At 45.7% G+C, this 17979-nt stretch overlaps 1 protein-coding gene across 1 annotated transcript in view; it reads left to right on the forward strand.

The window, feature by feature from the left end:
• Window positions 1-803: 803 nt before the first annotated feature.
• Macroh2a2 (macroH2A.2 histone) overlaps window positions 804-17979 on the forward strand; it is a 53444-nt gene continuing 36268 nt past the window's right edge. The window contains exon 1 of the mRNA XM_077105467.1: window positions 804-953. The gene's annotated coding sequence lies outside the window, so the exon portion shown is untranslated. The remainder of the gene's footprint in view (window positions 954-17979) is intronic.

Consider the following 17979-nt stretch of genomic DNA (forward strand, 5'->3'; position numbering starts at 1 on the left):
TTCACAATACAAAAGAGAACCATGGCTTCCAGTAGGAGCAGAGCAACTAATCCCTATTGTCACACCTGATATGGTCCACCATAGCCCCATAAGGATGCGTTTTCTATCGACTAATAAAAATTGGTCCTTAAGACAATAGCCGGATGCTAACCTCAATACCCATTGGATATTACAAATTAATACAGTGAAAGCAACCCAACTAAAAATTATGCCCAGACACAGTCTCACCCGCCAAAATATAATCAGCTACTTCAAATATTACACAACAACCTATTCTAAACAGGTCTTAATTAAAAGCAGACAAGCACGGATACATAAATTCTCAGTTCTTGTGGCTATGGCCACCCTAGGCTACCTCCCCAGTGGTGGACGCAAACGTTAATGTGCTGGTTTCAGGACACTGAGAGTAAGGAAAGTAGCATTTTTGGCGTTCACCCTCTAAGGCTCTCCCCAGAACTGCCAGAACACCCGCGCCTCCTTCTCCCACTAAAGGTGGATCTAGCTAACAGGAGACTCTGGATGGTGACCATGGTGCCTCTGTCCCCACCTTTAGCCTCATCTTAGCAAGCGGTCCTCTGCGGATCCAACAGATCCGCCAGCTACGCGGAGGCCGCGCGGTTTCATCATTAACGCTCCTGAAGGACAATAGCTCATCAAGCCCCACCGAAAGCCCCGGACCCATCGCGGAGCCAGGGCTGGCGGGGGATGAGGCTGAGCGACTCCTCCTAGAGGTGGTTATGTGGAGAAGGAGCAATCCCTTCTCCCTCCTCCTCCTCCCCCCGCTACTATCCGCGGCCCAGAGAACTGCCGCTTGCCGCCATTGACACGCACAGATAAAACCCAAAGAAAGGCAAAGAGTCCTGCCCGGCACCGGCGCCGCGCGGGCCGAACCTGCGCCCGGGGAGGGGCGCGCAGAGGGCACCGGGCGCCCGGAGCCGGCGGCGCAGCACCAGGTGAGCCCGCCATGGCGATGGCATTATTGTTTAGGGGCTCCGGGGTCTGGAAACAAAACGCGCTGCCAGGGCAGTGCAGGGGCCGGACAGAGCCACCCCTTCCTCTCCCCCAGCCCCTGCGGGCGCATCCCCAATAGCCAGCCCACCCTCCGCATATAAAGAAAAATTAATAAACCAAACGGCCCAACTTGCTTCCTCGGGAAATGGGGGGGGGGGTGCTAAAGAAGCGGCAAAATTCCTGCGGCCGGCGAGGGGCCGGGGGCAGCGTGGGCACTGAGGCAGGGAGGAAGGAGGGATGCGCGGTCCAGCTTCGGGCCCCGGGCGAGGCTGGAGGGAGCCGAGGGCTCCCTGGGATGCGGAGTTTGGGGTGCAGAAGAGGGAGGCGCCCAGTCGCCGAGGGGGGCTGCGCCGGGTGCTGGGGGCTGCGCAAGGGCCGAGGGCGCCGGAATAGGGCCGCTCGGGGCCTCCAAAGGTGCCCGGTGGGCTCCGGCTGCGCCGAGCTGACAATGGAGGGGGCGCGGAGGCTCCGGGTGGAGGGAAGGGACCGGGGTCCGTGGGCGGGCCGCGCTGGGGAAGGTCAGGCCGGGGACGCCGGGCGGCGCGGGCGAGGGCCGGGGGCTGCTGCGCGGGCGGGCGCACGCCCCGGGGACGACGCGGAGGAGGGCGCGGGGCCGGGCACTCCCCTCCGGTTCCCTTTCCGGGGCGCCCGGTGCCGACGCGCGCTGCGCCTTCACCGGGAAATGGCGGCAGATCCCTGGCTCGCCCCGGCAGTCCCGGCTTCCCGCTTTGCGCGGGAAAATAATAATAATAACAACCACAACAAGAACAGTCGCAATATAAAGAAAAAGGAAATAAAAGTAAAGTGGCTGCGGCGCGGGAAAGGGCTGTGGGGTGGGAGAGGGCTGCGCCGGGCGCACGACACGGTGCGAATCGCACGCGGGGCGCGGCGGGTGGGGACCAGCCCTGCCTCTCCGGGCGCCCGGCCGGCCACCCAGGTGCACCCTCCATCCGGTCTGGCCAGCGTCCCATCGCGCCCGTGGGTGTTTTTTCTCGCCTTTCCTCGTGGGGGCGCCCTCCGCTCCTGCCCTCTTTGTTCCTCACAACAATGGTCAAAGGTGCCTTGGTCCTCCAAGGGCCTCAGAGCCCCCTCCAGGAGCTTCCCATCGCCAGTAGTTCCTAGATGACAGGGGCCACCGTGGCTTGTTTGAGGCCTACTCATTGCTGAGGCTTTTAGGGCAATGGCCCCTTGATGGGTATGGGATGGAAGGAGCCAGAGGGGAAAAAAAAAAAGGGCTGAGAAAAAGAGCGAGTCCCTGCGTGTTTGACAGAGTGCGATGGACCCAGGCTCCAGAGCCTGATTTTTGGGTAGTTCCGGTGATACGATGGCGCTGGGGAACTGTTGGGCCAGCCTTGTCCAGCTCAGCAGAATTCAAGACCCAGGAGCCCCTAGGGGCCATCAGTCCACCATGGCAAATGGTGGCCTCACTTTCCTCATTTGGGTTTGAGTTGAAATACAATCGTTCTCTCACTGAGCTGCACAGTTGCTACTGAAACGGGTCAATAGGTGAGAGGAAAAGAAAACATTATTAAGAAGGAGAATGTCTTCATTTACGTTGTTTCAAAACACAAACTAAGCTGTATATAATTCTCAGTCCATTCATATTTAACTGAAAGTCATCTCTTTCCCCATTAGCAAACTCTTCTTATATTCAAATTAAATATTCAGAGCTACAAGATTTGTACTGCGCTTGTGAATTTCAGAATTGCTTTAGCCTAAGATTATCATATAAATACACACAGCCATTGCCGGGTGGGAAAATGTATCTGGAGTTGCACAATTCACATCTTCAAACCCCCTCTGTCCTACATCCACATTTCCTCCTAAAATAAGCCCACTTTTCCTCTCTGTTTTTTCCTACCCTAGTAGTTCTGCCTTACCTGGATCCATTCCTTGTCAGACTTTGGACATTATTGATGGCTTCCACTATTTCAAACTCTATAAAAGAATTTGCTTCCTTGGATCCAGAATATCCTAAAGATTCTAACCCTACTGCCTCACCATTCCATCCTCTGTGAGTTTCCAGAGTTTGTGCAGAGCCTTTGGTCTGCTGTTTCCCACTGGGGGGGGGGGGGGGGAACACCCTGCTAGCTATTGTCTGAGACAACCACAGTCTGTTTTCTCTGCCTCCTGCCAGCAAAGCAGGAGGTGAATTCTGTCGCAGGCAACTTTAAAGGAAAGAGATCTGTAACTTGTTCTCAGGGAGGGATGTGCAGAAATTCAACGGACTTTCTTAAGAATATTTTTCATTCTTAAGAAATAACCTCAGCCAGGCTGTTGTAATCCGAGAGGGTAGGCAGGCTAAGGCGGGAGGATCACAAGTTCGAGGCCAGCTTAAACAATTCAGCAAGATCCTCAGCGACTTAGTGAGATGCTGTCTCAAAAAAATATAAAGGACTAGGGATGTAGCTCAATGGTAAAACGCCTCTGGGCTCAATCCCCGTTACAAAGAAAGAAAGAAAGAACTTCAAACTTAGACATAGGCTTGGGAAATGATTTTGAAAAAAATATGTATTGCTTAAAGATGAGCAAAAACTTAGGGCTGGAGATCTTTCCGCAAACATTTACAAAGCACCAATTCTTAAACACCTCTGAAAGGGGGAAGCAAATGTAAAAGAAGTCAAGGTTCTGTTCTCATTGAGCTTACACCCCAAGCCTCAGAAATCAAATAGAAAGTGGAGCAAACCAAGGGGAAATGTGGTGTTGGTGAACTAGTGGGGAGCCAGGAACTCGGAGATCTATCGGCAGGTGTGTAATTGATAACCAACTTGGAGAGCAGTTTGGGCACTACTAAATGGATAATGTGCACATTTTGAGACCAGGATTTCATTTCTTGTTATATATCCTTAAAAAAGCCAGGCATGGTGGCACATGCCTATAATTCCAGCAACTAGGGAGGCTGAGGCAGGAGGTTCTCAAGTTTGAGACCAGCCTCAGCAACACATATGTGTGTGTGTGTGTGTGTGTGTGTGTGTGTGTGTGTATGTATGTGTGTAGAGAGACTGGAATGTAGTTTAGTGGTAGAATGTCCCTGGGTTCAATCCTTAGCAATACAAAAAGAAAAATAAAAGTAGGCACACACCTGCTCAGGATGTATAAGGATGTTCGTTGCAGAGTCTTGGTTCATTGCTGAAATTGAAAAAACCTAACAGCCATAAATAGAGAATGGCTAAATAAACTCTAGTACATCTATCTTCTGGAATATTAGACAGCAGTTAAAAAGAATAAAACAAGTGTATAAAAACTGAGACAGAGAAAGATCTCCAAGACACAACTAATGAAAAAAAGGCAAAATTACCAAACAGTACCTATCATATGGTACTACTGATATAAAAACAAAATGAAACTTTAAATTTCTATAAATTAAAATGCTATATAAATGGACAAACAAGGTGCAAAAGAAGATCCCTCCTAAAAGACAAGAAGTGAAGGACTGTCAGGAGGGACTCTAGTCATCATGATTCATACCCAATTGTCATCATTTTTTAAATTTTACACCTTAGTTTAATTTATATAATGCTTGGATAACTGAATACAATTAATATTTTTAGTAATTAATAAAAAAAGATCAGTAGATGACCTGCATTGAAGGTCAAAAACGCTACAGAACTTTTTAAAGAGAAAAGAGAAAGACAAAGGTGCGTTTTAAAAAGGAGTCCAGGTGGGCCATGAGATAGAGAATGTTTTTCCCATGGGGACACGTTGGGGTATCTATCGGGAATCAGGTCAGATGGAAAGAAAAGTATTTGAGAAGATAATTCATTTCAAAAGAAATCACAGAAGGAAACTAAAGATGCTTTTGAAACAGTATTTAATGTTGGTTTCCTTTATTCATTCACTCATTTAATTACTGATGAGTGTCCACCATGTACCTAATACTAAGCTCATTCAGGGACGAAATGGAACAGAATATAGGAAAAGCACCCTCACACCAGGAGTCCAGGGGGTTCCAGGTGGGGTGTCGCAGATGTGGCACGGACTGGCCTTTCGATGCCCTCTGCCCCTTCCAAACCGCACTTTTCATTGTAGATAAGATAAGGCAGGGGAGTAACTCAGTCATTGACCACTCAGGTCCCTTCCAGCCTGAGACTGTGACTTTGTGAAATCCTGTGGTTCCAACATGGAGACGATTGTGAATCCCAGGCAGGTGGAATTTGGAAAATACGGAATTAGATGAGGAAGGGTCCAAACGGGCCCAGCCTTAGGAGAAACAAAGTACTTGCTGACCCGAGGGTGTAGACCATGTGACTCGTGCACACCACTTCAAGCACCCTAGTATTGCAGTAGCCTACTTTGAAATGGAGTAGAAATATACTGGAGGAAACGCTAGAGCACTGTAGCTCACAAAAATAGCTCTCTATAACGGCTTCTTTTGAGGAGTGAACCCTAATGGTTGATGTTTATTAAGTGCCAGGTGCTGGCCTAAACACAATAGTGTTAATAATAGTTAATAAACTCATTTAATTCTGACAACAGCCCTACAGATAGAGAATTTTTTATACCCATCTTACAGGAAAGAAAAGAGATGCCCACAGCCCGGCGTGGTGGCACACACCTGTAATCCCGCAGCTCTGGAGGCTGAGGCAGGAGGATCACAAATTCAAAGCCAGCCTCAGCAACTTAAGCGAGACCCTAAGCAACTCAGCAAGATCCTGTCTCAAAATAAAATACAGAAAAAGTGCTGAGGATGTGCTCAGTGGTTAAGCACCCCTGAGTTCAATCCCTGGTACCCCCCCCCAAAAAAAAACCCTGCTCAGAGTCACTACTCAGGGACTCCAGCCACCCACGCAGCCTGACTCTGCAACCCTGCATCTCTGTGGCCGAGCAGTAAGGTTGGGGAGCTACTAGCCTCCCGGGGACCCTCAGGCTGTGTCGTTTGAATACTAGGATGTGCAGTTTTTTTATTTAACAAACCCTTTATTTGCATCACTGTTTTCCCCGACGATGACAAATGAAAGATAAGGAGTTTCAGATTGAGCCACATGACACTGTACTTTAAACTGTCTTGTCACAAAGTATTAAATAAGATAAATCTGGTGGTTTCTCTGAAGCCCTTACTGTTCATTTATCCGTCTCAGCATCCATCATACTTTACCCGATTTATTTGACTGACATTGCCAATTTGGACCTGGAATGGAGTAAGTAATTCAAGTCAAAATTCTCGTGCTTTGACAGAAATGTGGGTGAAAATATGCATCAACACCGGTCCAGGGACATCTACTCCAGCTGATCCTGCCATGGCGGGAGAGTTAGCTATGGGGACTGTATTTTTTTTAGCCCAAAACGACAACCAATGGTCTGACCAGAGATTTGGGGATTGTTTCTGGATGAAGGAGGCAGTCCTAATGATTTTTGGATTCCTAAATGGAGGGTGGGGTTTCCATGACAACAGGATAAACGTATAATCAGATAAAATCAGCCTGATCCTGGAACCCAGGCCCTGTGTCTGCGGGGCCGCACCCCTAAATGGCATAGCTAGAGAATATCTAGGTATTATTTTGAGCTGCCTTTGCAGCTCAATAAAGCATTAAAATTAAACAGTTGTGGTGGCACACAGAGGGGTCAATTCCAATAGTTTATGCGCTGGACAGCATAAACTTTTAGGTCAGATGATAATTCACCGCGTGGTAAACTTCCAAATTGATCATCTGATCAGCCTTGCAGAATGTCAATGAAGTGGTGATCCACTCCGGTGCCTCTGCCCCCGGCCGCTGCCGCCGCCAGGAGAAAAAAAAATGAATTTTTCCTCAGCTCTTCTGCCGTCCATGTCCAGGCCCTCCTAAAGCAAAATGAAAGCAAATTTTTCAAGTCCACCTTTTCTTTTCCATCAGTCTCATGGACAATGAAACAGTGACTACAAGGGACAGATCCCCTGGATCTGTTTTCCCAGGTGTCGCACCTCTGTGAACCTTAGTACCAGGTGAGCGCCCGCCCGGAGCATCTCCGCGGGACAGCAGCATCTTCTCAGCTGGAGACCTGGGAGGCCAGCAGGTGGTGGGCTCTCAGGTGGGGCTCCCTAGAGCCAAGGTGGGAAAGGGGGACACACAGCCCTCCAGGTCCCCCACCCCCCACAGTCTGTGTTATACATAAGAGCTCCTATAAATGTTCATTCAAGCCCAAAAGAAATGTTTTTAAAAACAAGGAAAACAGGGTGGGGAGGTGCAGGCAGGGAAAGGGTTCCAGATCGGCTGCCTCTGCTCAGGGCAGTCTGTGGCTCAAGGTTGGACAGCAGTCACCTGGCCCTCCAGAGTGCTCAGTGGCCCACAGGATGTCTCTGGAAGTCCCTGCTGGATCGGCAGCACCTGTTGTGCGGTACTGGTACCCTCAGCCCCACCCCGCATCCTGCATCCTTCATCCCACCTGTGAGCTCAAAGAAGCCCAGAGGCTGCTGCTCACAAGAAACTACACTGCTGACTGCAAACTACCCGATTTTGAGGAAGTGACATAGTTTGCCCAAAGCTCCTGTTTATCAAATTCTCCAAGAGCAAAAACACAAGAGACCAGACTGGACCCCGTGAAGGTTTGGGGGTGTTTTGATTTGTTTTTGTTGGTTTGTTTTTATTTTCCACGAATGAATAGATTCAAGAAGGCAAACCAGTTCACTTTCTGGGTGACTTTCCCCTGGGACGTCTTCCTAAACTCAGATTCAAACGAAACTAAGCTTGTCATCTCTTTCTTATCCAACTATCCCATCACCCACGGCCACACATTTATATTAGTAAGTAGCTCACGCTAAGAATGAAGAATCAAACTGTGTAGCCACAACTTCTGCCTTTTGCTGAAGAAAACCATGGCTCAAGTTCAACAAAGATTAAAAAAAAAAAAAAAAGTTAAAGTGTCAGTGCACTGACAGCCAGGAGGTCTCCTAAGTCCCCCACCCCCAGCCCCCACCCCATGCCCCTCCCCCAGCTCCTCTGGAATGACCGAGTTGGCCACACTGTTCTCTGCCTTTGAACTGCCAGGACGGTGCAGGCAGTGGAGCTTCCCACTCCAAGACATGAATGGAAATCCTCATTTTAAAAAGGGGATGATTTGTTATCCAATAGTATAATTTAAGTAAATTGGATTAATGCTTGGTTCTCACGTTCATGGTTGGTTAATTTGGTTAATTTGATCCCGTGTCATTTTGATGAAACCACATTTGATATAGCTCTTTACGTTATAAATTGTTAATGTGCTTTAACATATATGACGATAAAATTATTGACTATTCTCATTCACTTAAAGGTGGCCCTAGAAGAAAATGGTTTGGAAAGTATTACTTGTGCAATAATGATTTGCCCTTGGAGTTCATAAATGGAAGTGTAATAGAGCAAGTGATTTAGCTGGTATTACTGAAAATGGTTTTTACAGCTACAAAATAATGCTAATAAACTATTATTATTTTAATACAGTACTTAGGGTAACACACCAAAATATAATAGAATGCTATTAGGTGTGAAACTAAGAGATTTTTTTCAGACCCTTTAAAATATATTTCTACATATAGTTAATGTATTTATTTTGAATTCCCTTAGGTCCTACTTCATTTTACTTCATCTCATTTTATTCTCCCAAAGGATGGTTTTGAACTGACAGAGTAAAGATGCCTCATCGCAGCATCGGCTTCATTTTTCATAAATATTTACAATATCAGATATTCCAAAGCACAGTACTAGATGAGGGAAATATCCTAGGTAATAACAATAAATAAATTGGAAAATTTTCTGCAATTTTAAAACAGTACACGGATCCATTGGGGATGACACTATAAATTTCATGTTCATGAACATTTCAGAAAACAGTGTTTAAAGTTTTTTAAAATATCATTTTCATCATTAAAAAGCTGTAAGACCTCTGATTTCTAGTTAACATATGCAAAGGCATTTTGATTTGTATGCTTCTGAAGAGCTCGATCTCAAAAGATGTCTTATAATCTTAGATCCTCTAGCAAATGGTTCATTAGCCTGACCTTTCCTCTGGCCTGTGAATACTGCACCCCACCTCTAGTTACTGATTTCTCTCTGTGTCTCTCTCTGTCTCTGTCTCTCTGTCTCTCTGTCTCTGTCTCTCTGTCTCTGTCTCTCCCTAACTTCCACCACCATGTTCTATTTTTAATTTATTTTTTTGTAGTTGTAGTTGGACCCAATACCTTTATTTTATTTATTTATTTTTATGTAGTGCTGAGGATCGAACCCAGTGCCTTGCATGTGCAAGTTGAGCGCTCTACCACTGAGTCACAACCCCAGCCCATGTTGTGTCTTTTTAAAAACCTCTGTATAGGTTTTCTTTTTTTAAACCTCTGTTTAAAAAAAAAAAAAAAAAAAAAAAAAAAAAAAAAAGGTCATTTAAATTGGAGCCTGGCCAGGTACAGTGGCATACTCCCACAGTCTCAACAACTCCAGAGGCTAAGGCAGGAGGATCATAAATTCAAGGTCAGCCTCAGCATTTATTTAGAGTCTCTAAAGAAAGTATAAAAAAGGGCTGGGGGTGTTGCTCAGTGGTTAAGCACCCCTGGGTTCAATCTCTGGTATAAGATAAAACAAAACAAAACGAAACCTTAGGGCACTGGAGGCTTCTAATGGACTGTCGTGGTCTTTATCAGTTTACAAAAAACAAAAAATTAAAATGTCTTGGAGTGGGGCTGGGGTTGTGGCTCAGCAGTAGAGCACTCACCTAGCGCATGCGAAGCCTGGGTTTGATCCTCAGCACCACATAAAAATAAATAAATAAAATAAAGGTATTTTGTCCAACTACAACTAAAAAAATAAATATAAAAAAATGTCATGGAGTCATTTGAGGCATAAAAAAATGCTTCGTTTTTATTAGCTCTTTATACTTGAAAAGAACTTATTTGAATTAAAAGAAAAAATGTTGGTCTAAAGAATCCAGACTAGGGATGGGTTGTGGCTCAGTGGCTGAGCACTTGCCTAGCATGTGTGAGGTGCTGGGTTCAATTCTCAGCACCACATAAAAATGAATAAATAAAATAAAGGTCCATGGTCAACTTAAAAAAAAAAAAGAATCCAGACTGTCTTTTTATTAAGGTATTGAGAGTGTTGAATGAAGTTAGTCAGCTCTTTCTCACCAAAAGCAATTATTCATTTGCCTCAATTATCTCCAGACCAGTTAGTTTTCAATGACTCACCTGATGATAGAAGTAGTGTTAATTTTTTAACATGACATTATTATTCAATTATAAGACAGTTGAACTATTTCTCCTTGCCAACATATTCATCTCTAGGCTAATCTGCAAATGAGGTATGTGTAAGGTATTAAATGAAAATGACTCTTCAGGCTTCCAGTTCAAAGTGACGGACTGAGCACATGAGCTGTGATTCAGCCCCTTCCTTCTCGAGAGCCCACAGAAATCATGGTAAATCAACACTTAGGAACAGAGGAACAGGGTGTAGGTCATGAGCAAATTGACACTGTCAAGAAATTTCTAGAAGACTAAATGCGCTGTCACAGGGGAAGCCACAGTTAAGAATGAACACAAGAGACAGCCGCAGTGAAGGTGGGCAGGTCACACCTGAGGACAGCTGAGCGACTTGACCTCTGTCCCTGCCCCGGAGAATCTCTGCAAATGTGTTCATTCACCAATCGAACCACCTGAGGGTTCTGGGTAAAGAAATCTAACTACGGGACTCATCTAGAACTTCTGGGATGGGGATGGCTCTCAAAGCTCCCTCATTCTGATGTTGGGGGCTCTTCTTTCCTAAGGGGATAATCTCAGCTAGGCCTGCTGGTCAGCATGACCGCATGCACACCCCAGAGCTCCAAGCAGGTGTGGGCCTGCCTGAGCAAAGCTCTTCTATCCACCTGTGATAATCACTGGGTCCTTCCTTCTTAAACACAAGTGTGCAACCAGAGACTCCCGGACATTTAAGGAAAGCCATCATGTAAGGGAAAGATGAAGATGAGTAAACAGGACAACTGCTGGGGAGAAACAGACGTTTCCTTTAACACGTTCTAATTAGTTGCAAAGAGATTTGAAGAGATGGCGTATTCAAAAAAGAACAGGATGCTGCGAAAAAGGAACAAACAAAACAAGGCAGAGCTCCTGGAAATTAAAAATGTGATTCCAGAATGAGGTGTTGAAAGGACTGAAAAAAGAAAGAGAAAAAATAATGTAAGAGACGTAGAGAGTAAAGTAGGAGGTTCACATCTGGTTTACAGGTGTTTCCAGAAGAAACTAGTAAAGGGAGACGTGAGGGAAATACAGGGGTGCTGGGGTGAGGGGATAGTCACACCTAACGGGGGAGGTCCCCGAGTGAGGAAAACCCCAGGTTTTCAGACTGAACTGGCTTATTGCCAAGTGCCCAGCGGAATGGGTGGGGTGGGGTAGGGTGGGGTGATCGATGACTTCAATTATAAACCCCACTGAGTGATAATTCAAGATCACTCAATTGAGACAGTTCCATTTGTGTAAGAAAACAGTCTGCTCCTCTGTGCACCTCCGGAAATGTTCCACGAGGTAGACACCAACAGAACAAGAGAAAACCAAGGAAGGGAAGCAGGAAGACACCCCAGGATGACCACTAGGTAAAAGAACTTCCTTCCATTCCAGACCACAGCTGGAGGTCAGAGGCCTCAGGAACGAGGGTTCTGAGAAGAATATAGTCCCTGCCCCCCCCCAAAAAAATGGTATAATTGAGAAGCTGGGTGATTTGAGAGATATGATAGTGGTGTATTTTTCTTTAACCAACAAGAACAAAGAGAAATATAAGCTGAGTGTGGCAGCACACCTGTAATCCCAGTGGCTTTGGAGGCTGAGGCTGGAGGATCATAAGTTCAAGGCCAGCCTCAGCAATTTAGTGAGACCCTGTGTCAAAGTTTTTAAAAAGTAAAAAGGACTGAGGATGTAGTTCAGGGATAGAGTGTCCCTGGGCTCAATGGTTCAATCTGGTACTGAAAAAAAAAAAAAAAAGAAAAATAGAGTCCATTCTCATTATTCACTGATTCCATATATGCAGATTTCTTACTGGCCAAAATGTATTTGTAACCCCAGAATCAGCACTCATGGCACTACTGCTGTCACTCAAGGACTTGTGTTTATACAAAGCTGCAAACAGTCTGCAACTCCCCATGTGCACATTCCCTGCCAAGGGTGGGCAGGGCAAGGGTCTCCCTTCTTGTGTCCACTCAGACTGTAAACAAGCATCTTCCCACAGTCTGTTTAGTGCCCTGCTTCTTCTTTGCATCTTTGTGGGGTTTGTTGGTGTTCACAGTTGAAGATGCCCACATGCGTAGTGCTGCGGGCTGTCTCGTGTTTCCATATGGAAAAAATATGGGTGTTAGATGAGCTGCGTTCAGGCATGAGTTACAGCACGGCTGACCGTGAGCTCAGTGTTAATGACCAGCAACGCCTATGAGATAAGATGTCTTTAAACAGAAACATACCCCACAGAGAGCTTGGCTGGGTTCAATCCCCAGCACCGAAAAATAAAAAAGTCCACAAGATTGGCTGAGTCACAAAATTGTGACCGTAGCCCTGCTGGAACCCAAGGCTGTCTTTCTCCCAGGAATAAGGCTGCTAATTCTGTGTTCCGGCTTCTTTGCAGAACACAACGACCACATTTAACAAGAATCAACTGTAGTCAGTGACTTCAGGGGTTAGGGAGGAAATTATGTAAGAAATATCAGGTCCCAATGTGAAGCCAAGTAACACATGGAATGATCTCGAAAGAGGATCCATTCTTCTTGAGGCTGGACCACAGAGAAAGAAATGGATGCCCACAGCCCCCTGGAATATGAAGGAAACAACTTTGAAAAAGTCTTAGTCACATAAGTGCTGCCTGTTGGTATTTAATTTTCAAAATAAGTCTAGAGAAAAACTGTGGACGACTTTGTTGTGACTGTCAAACAAAATATAAAATGTAATGGACCAGAGCAATGGAAAGTCCAGGAGACGGCGGAACTAGGAGGTTGTGTGGAGGGGAGGGTGGGGAGAGAGCGGCTCAGTCCTCATCTCACAGTGATGGCATGAGAAAGGCCTTGAATTGATGGAGTCAGAAATAGAGACAGAAATGGACAGTCGGTGGAGGAAATAAAACTGAAAACAATAACCATCAACAGTTGGGAAAAGGAGCTGTGTGTGGTGACGCACGCCTGTAATCCCAGCAGCCTGGGAGGCTGAGGGAGGAGGATCACAAGTTTGAGGCCAGCCTCAGCAGCAACTTAGTGAGACCCTGTCTCAAAATAAAAAGTGCAGGGGATGTGGCTCAGTGGTTAAGCACCCCAGGTTCAATCCCTGGTACCAGAAATAAATAAATAAATAAATAAATAAAAGGAAAAAGGAGAAGAAAGATGAATTAAGTTCTCATTCTTCTTAGGCCCAGGTGGAAACTATGGGAAAGTGAAAATGGTCTGAGATAGAGGTATAAACTGGAGTTTGAAGATAGTCGCCAGAACTAAAATTTTAAATTGCTACATGTAGTTGCATCTGGAAGTGAGATTGGGCATAGAGAGTAGAATAGGAGACAGTTGCTTTTCATTTTATGCATTTCTGTACCTTTTGGTTTTTTGACTATATGCAAGTATTACTTAGATTAAAATAAACTCAAAGTCAGGTGCAGTGGTACACCCCTGCAATCCCAGCAACTGAGGAGGCTGAGGCAGGAGGATTGTAAATTCGAGGCCAGCCTCACCAATGTAGTGAGACTCTGTCTCAAAATAAAAAGTAACAAGGGCTGGGGATGAAGCCCAGTGGTAAAGTGCTGGCCTAACCTGTGTGAGGCCCTGAGTTCAATCTCTAGCACTAAAAAGAAAGAGACTAACATTAAACACACACACACACACACAAAAAAAAAAAAAAAAAAAAAAATTAAAGTAACTCCTTTAATGTTATTTTCCTTGCTTCAGGGTGAACAGAGTATCTGCAGATGTTCCTCCACTTACACTGGTATTATGATCCAATAAACCCATCATAAGTTTAAAATATCTGAGTCCAAATTGCATTCAATACACCCGATCCCCCCGACAGCCTAGCGTAGTGACACAGCACACCGGAGTCTTGGTGGTTTCTCCTCGTGTTAGTGTGGCTGACGGGGACTTCAGCCCACCACCCAGCAGCACGAGAGAGGATTGGGCTGCATATTACTAGTTCAAGAAAAGACCCAAATTCAAAACTGGGGCAGAGGGTGCTGGGTGTCAAACCCAGGGCATCACACCTGCTAAGCAGGTACTCTACCACAGAGCTACACCCACACCCCCAAAGTATAAATTTCAAGCATTCTTTCTTGTGAATTCTTAAATGAATTTATAAAGTAAAACATCCTAAGTCAAACCACTGAAAGTCAAGGGCCATGGGAGTATGGTTAAGCTTGTGGGTGGTCGGCTCTAACACAGGACGCCCACACTTTCTCAGCTCACAGAATCTTAGTGTCTGTCGTCGGTCCTTGATGCCACTGGACCAAAAGAAATGTCTGTCGGTGCCATTGAGGAAGTCCAAAGAATTTATGCCTACCAATGCACTAGGAGTTTGAAAAATAACAATGAATTAAAAGCCAGGCACAGTAGCACACGCCTGTAATCCCAGCAGCTCAGGAGTCTGAAGCAGGAGGTTCACAAGTTCAAGGCCAGTCTCAGCAATTTAGCAAGGCCCTAAGCAACTCAGTGAGACCCTGTGTCTAAATAAAACACAAAATGGGGCTGGGGATGTGGCTCAGGGGTTAAGCACCCCTGGGTTCAATCCCCGGTACCCCGCCCCCAAAGAAGAATATTTTCATTCTATTCTTTTTTTAAATTTTTATTTTATTTTTGTTTATATATTTAGGTTCTGGGGACTGAACCCAGGGGTGCCCTATCACTGAGCTATATCCCCAGCCCTTTTATTTTATTTATTTATTTATTTATTTATTTTGAGGCAGGGTCTCACTGAGTTGCCTGGCTGGCCTGACACCTGGGACCCCCTGCCTCAGCCTCCCAAGTCACTGGGTTTACAGGCTGTGCTGCCACTCCAGCTCCAATTTCTTCACTTTTTAAATTTTATTTTATTTATTTACATGCGGTGCTAAGGATCAAACCCAGTGCCTCACCCTTGCTAGGCAAGCACTCTAGCACTGAGCCACCACCCAGCCCCAGTTTCAAGTTTTTTAATTATTTTATTTATTTATTACACAAATGGAGCACTGCTTTTCATTTCTCTGGTTGTAGGTGATAGACAGTCACACCATCCGTGCAGTCATACGTGTGCATAGGGGTAATAATGTCCATCTCATCCCACCTTCTCCCCCGACTCCACTCCTCATTAACCTCAAGGGGTGGCAGATCGGCTATGTGCACCTGTCGGGCCTTCCACCGGTTCTCAGACCTTGGAATCAGATTTTCTGTCCCATGTCAGTTTTCACTCACCAAGTTTAATCCCAGCAACCATCAAAAACAGATCTGGCATTATTAAAAGAAACCTAATGCCACCTGAAACCCTGCCCCCTCCTAAGCTGGCATCGACGGAGTCCAGCAGAAGTCAAGAACCCAAAGCTCAAGCTTCCTCCGGTGCTGCGGGCTCACCCAGGGGCCCCGTGAGTTTGGGGCCCGGGGCTCTCACATCTGCCTGAAGCTTTACTGTGGTTCATCATGACCTTTATTAGGGTATTACGGTTTACTTATTTTCCAATGCAACTTCATTGGAAAATATTTAAAGACAAGGATCGTGTAAATTCCACAGCATCTAATGTAGCTTCTTGTTCGATAATAAATGCTCCTTAGATGCTACTTTCATTGACACTGTGGGTCATTGATTGCATGATGCATACCAATTTCTAGAGATAGTAAAATGTTAAAAAAAAAAAAAAAGTGCATCATAAAATCAGTGAAATACAGTAGTTATTGGAATAGGCTACTGTGAATTTATTGCCCGTGTCTGAATCAGGGCTGCAATTTAATATTTACCCTGTTTTATCTATAAAATCTAACCCATCGGTGGCCCTACAGGCTTAAAACCCAATCGGAGGAATAAATCCTAAAACAACAGAGCCTGATCGCCCTCTGCCCCCAGCTCGCACACCAGCGCTGGTCTTTGCTGTGCCCTGGGGGTGGAGCGGAGGGGCAGACAGCCTGTGTTTCCCCCCCTTCTCTGCGTTTGGAGTTTTATTTTCCTGCCTCCCACCGCCTACAGCTTAAAACTCTCAGATTCACTTTGGAAAGACTTACAAGAGTTTATACCTGGATCTTCCAACAGTATGGACCAGGTATACAGATACATCGCAGATCTGAGCTTTTTTTTTTTTTTTTTTTTTTTGGTACTGGGGATGGAACCCAGGGGAGCTTGACTTACACTGAGCCCCATATCCAGCCCTTTTTTTGTATTTTATTAGAGACAGGGTCTCACTGAGTTGCTTAGCACCTCACTAAACTGCTGAAGCTGGCTTTGAATTTGTGATCCTCCTGCCTCAGCCTCCAGAGATGCTGGGATTACAGGCGCGTGCCACTGTGCCTGGCAATCTAGGCTTTACCTGGTCCCTAAGTGCCCTATTGCATCCTGGAGGATAGGGCCCCCTGACCGCCCAGTGGCCACCAGGCCCCGAGCAGTGTGGCTATGCCTCACCAAGCCCCATCAGTCTGTTTTTTCTTCAAGCATGGAAACAAACATCATGTATTACAGTCTTTAAGTCTCGCCTACTCGGAGCAATATTGTTTTAGAGCAGAAGGTAAATAAATGTAAACATTTTTAAGTGTTAATCAGACGGAAACAAATTTCCCTGTTTCAGTGATTCTTTTCTCTTTAGACAGTACACTATTTCAGACTCAAACTTGCAGAATGTGGATAAAAATATATTTGAGATTTTAACTCCTGACTTCCCAAGACTGAAAAAAAAAAAAAAAAAAATATATATATATATATATATATATATATATATGAGAGAAAAGGGTGGCCTGAAAAAGAAAGGAAGTGAGGGGTTGTCATTTCTCCTAACCCCAGACTTAGGGGGAGGTGTGGCCTTAGGATGCAGGGTCCTCAAGTGTAACATTCAACTCCCACCCCCCACCCCACTTCTCTGGGGATTCCTGGATGTGGCCTGATCTTTACTGAAAGTTTCCAGGGGCCTCATGTCCCTGACACCCAGCAGAACTCTCCGGTCCTGGTTGAAGGACATCAGTCCATCATCTCACGCTGAGACCTCACCTGGGGCTACATGCCCATCTTGTCCAAGGCCCTCATCTAGAAGAAGGTCTGAAGCACAGAGTGAATCTCGGTATGAACTACTGCATTTGGGATGATCCCTGAGGTTAAGCACCTTTTTGCAATTTGCAACCAGTATGTTTCTCTGCTTGAGCCCACCTCGATTTTCCTTCCTTGGCCATTTTATCTTCGTGAGTGTTTAGTGTGCAGGCTAATTTAGGCATCGTCGGTCCCCTGAAGTCACTTGCTTTTCTTCTACCACTGGTCCTGATCCCTAATTTCCAGGACCATGGTGACTGCTCTTGGCTACTAACCTGGGGAAGTTCCCAAGGAGCTGTATTACGTGTTTCATTTGAGAAAAGTGTGTGTGTGTGTGTGTGTGTGTGTGTGTGTGTGTGTGTGTCGGGTGCCCTGCCCTGTGGCATCTGCACGTCATGCATCATGGTGGAAGAATGGTTCTGGGAGAGGGTCTGACCTCCGGATCCACAGGGCATGTCCACCCTGTGATGGGCTTTTCAGGTGGTTTCCTTGGCAACCAGACTCACTAATCCTCCCTCCACACAGACCCACACTTACCAGGAGTGGTGGGGGGAGCACATAATTGGCTTAGTGGATTCACCAGTACATCTTTGTAAACCTGCAGTCTCTTAACTCTTGAGAGCCAGCTTCTTAGGGGACTAAGCTGCTTTTCTAAAACCATTTGAAAGTGCATTTCAGAAAAATGAGAAAGTTTAAGACCAGAAGGACCTTAAGGATCAATTAGCCTCCTCCCCTCTTCTACAGATGAGGCTCTGGGAGCCCAAGTAAGTGACATCGTGAGCTCACATAGTCAGTTACGTAGAGGTGGGACCACACTGGGGGGTTCC

Source organism: Callospermophilus lateralis, chromosome 15 (genome assembly GCF_048772815.1).
Source record: "Callospermophilus lateralis isolate mCalLat2 chromosome 15, mCalLat2.hap1, whole genome shotgun sequence".
NCBI lineage: Eukaryota > Metazoa > Chordata > Mammalia > Rodentia > Sciuridae > Callospermophilus > Callospermophilus lateralis.